Source organism: Sciurus vulgaris, assembly GCF_902686455.1.
Source record: "Sciurus vulgaris genome assembly, chromosome: 6".
Taxonomy (NCBI): domain Eukaryota; kingdom Metazoa; phylum Chordata; class Mammalia; order Rodentia; family Sciuridae; genus Sciurus; species Sciurus vulgaris.
In genome coordinates, this window is record NC_136466.1 from 87,666,415 (window position 1) to 87,669,384 (window position 2,970).

The 2,970-nt window shown below is 36.0% G+C and overlaps 1 pseudogene across 1 annotated transcript; it reads left to right on the forward strand.

Annotated features, from left to right (window-relative positions):
- Positions 1 to 2,381: 2,381 nt before the first annotated feature.
- Positions 2,382 to 2,756, forward strand: LOC306664040 (transcription initiation factor TFIID subunit 13-like; annotated as a pseudogene). The gene has a single exon. The product of its transcript is annotated as a transcription initiation factor TFIID subunit 13-like (transcript).
- Positions 2,757 to 2,970: the final 214 nt, after the last annotated feature.

A 2,970-nucleotide genomic window follows, 5' to 3' on the forward strand; every position in this document is an offset into this window, starting at 1 on the left:
ATATTTGTTATCTAAGCCTCATCTTCTGTTGTTTTTCCCATAATTATAAAGTATGAATTCATTCAGGTTTTTTTCCTTATTTCTCTTTCCCCATTTCCTTGTAAACATATACATAAGCTGTCACAGGTTGGGAGCTCAGGAAACAGACTGCATGTAGGAGGATTGTGGAGAGAAGGGGTTCTCTCCTGAATAAGATGTGTGAGAGGAGAGGGAAGTAGGATTGGAAGAGGAGGAAGTTGAAGTCTGTTGCAGTTGCAACCGAAGTCTCAGCTGATCCATGGAAACTCTGAAGCCCTTCTAAGAAGTTGTACTCTCACATCAACAGAGAGGTTTGACCTGGATGAGGCAGCTTCTTTATGTCAAGATCAATTTCCAGAGAATGTAGCTCTGGGTGTCAGGCAAACAAGGATGGAAGTTTCAGTCCTTAAAGGGCTGGAACTGGAGTGTCAGAGCACAGACTCCACTACAGATCCTGATTTGCACCTTCACAGAGGTGTGTGTATGTGCATGTGTGTACACATGCAGTTAGTGAATCTCTGGTTTGCCGGTAAGTGTATAAAAAATGACTACTGATGCCAGAAGCTCTCTGATGACTTAAATATGATGGTAAACTGACTACATTTGCATCTGTTATGAAGCTACAAAAGAGATCAATTTTTCAGTTCATATCCCAGGCACAGAGAGACTATAAATCCAGGGGGAAAACCAGGCTCGAGAAAATTCATCTCTTTCCTAAGAGGAACAAGTCAACAAAAACATTTTTTGTTTTCATGCTTCTGATCTTTAGTTTCCTCACATTATAGTCTTATAATGGGAATCACATCATATTATTTAGGATGTCTAAATAATACCAAATATACTTTTGCCATAAATTTTCAAAGTCTGTCAAAGTTCTTACTAAAAATAATTTTAAGAGACATACAGATGCCTCTATATTGTGCTTAAATAATGACTTTTAGAGTCACCCGAATGTATCACACAGAATAAAGCAAAACTAAGCTTCATGGTTTTTAAAAATATGTTGCTGGGTTGTCTCTAATATTCTTTATAAAGAATTAAGGTGTATATAAATGTTACCATATTAATAGAAAAATAGTTGGTAAAAAGTAGGTAACTGGATTAGAAAAAGGCATCAGGTTTATTTGTGAATTCAGATAGTGTGAAGAAGTAATTATTTTATAACATGTGTTGGATTAACAAGTAGTTCTGAGTCATAAACCTGACATTATTTAAGCCTAAGTTTTTTTCAGATCTCTTCTGAATCCACTATAAATTTCATATCTAATTCCTCTTTCATGGAAACATATCACGGAAAAACTAGATATGGGCAAGTGCTCAAGACAAAGTTAAACAAACTCTGCCATTAATTGGGTAAGTAGTCTTGGATAGGTCATATAAGCTTAGTCATTAATTTTCTTACCTATAAAATGAGGGGTTTAAACCAGGCATGGTGGTGCATGCCTGCAGTTCCAGTGACTGGGGAGCCTAAGTCAGGAGGAATGTAAATTCAAGGCCAACTTCTGCAACCTGGCATGACGTTTCTCAAAAGAAAAATGAAAGGGCTAGGGATGTAGCTCAGTGGTAAAGCACTCTTGGGTTCAATCCTCAGTGCCTAAATATATAAAAAATAAACCACAATGAGGGGGTTAGACAGGTACTAATTAATCTTAGACAGTTCTAAGAGGAATACCAAAGATACAGATGATTCATCAGCACTGAGTTTAAATAGGAAACAGGATATGTTAACTGAAGAAAGTTTTTTAAAGTAGAATTATAGGATTTCTGTCTCTGAAATATATGTAAGCCATAGAATTTGTAAAAGTAGTCTATGACTGCCCTCTCCTGTTAATTATATTTGAAGATAATAAATAGACAAAATGCTAAGGTTTTTATTTTAAACAAATTTGTAAGATTACCCCCTTAAATATTGCTCATTTACTCAGAAATGAAGAATATTAAAATACTATGTTCATGTAAGTTTGATCAAACATTATACATTTTACAGTTAATGAGAAATCCCATAGCTCTCTATGCATTAAGAAATTGACCCAAAGAAATAGTATGCAACATATTAGGCACACGAATGCATGTCATTAAATGTAAGTATATAACACTAAGGAAGCTTAGAAACATTTAAAAATACCATAGAGATGTAGGAGCAGAGTTGATCTCCTCATAATTTTGCCTCCAAAAATCAGCAAGGAAAGTTCTATCATATAACATACTTGTCAAAATCTTAAAATTCAGCTGCGCCCAGTGGCCTACTGCCGCTCAGGAGGTTAGGGCAAGATGATTGCAAGTTCAAAGCTGTCCTCAGCAATTTAGCAAAACCCTAAGCAACTTAGTGAGACACTGTGTCAAAAAAAGGGCTGGAGAGCGGGATGGCAGATGAGGAAGAAGACCGCACACCTTTGAGGAGGAAAATGAAGAAATTGGAGGAGGTGCAGAAGGTGCGCAGGGTAAAAGTAAGAGACTTTTCTCATGAATCACGATGTACGATGTATGAGTTTGGGGATGACCACAACTCTTACACTGAGTCAGTGGATATTTTTGAGGACCTTGTCACAGAGTTTATCACTGAAATGACTCACAAGGCAATATCAATTGGAAGACAAGGTCGAGTACAAGTTGAAGATATTGTCTTCTTGATTCGAAAGGACCCAAGGAAGTTTGCTAGGGTTAAAGACTTGCTTAATATGGATGACGAATTGAAACAAGCTAGAAAAGCATTTGATGAAGCAAACTATGAATCTTGATACTTTTTGTACTTTATGAAATTTCATTATCTTCTGTGGAAATCATATACGATAATTGTGTATTTTCTACAGGAATGTCCTAATATCTAGGCATGGAGAAACAAAATTTTCAGCCTTTATTTTCATGGTCTTGATTTTAGATTGATACTTGAAACTTTAATTGCCTGCCTTGACATACTTGAATTACTTACTAGGTTTTAATGACTACATGTAA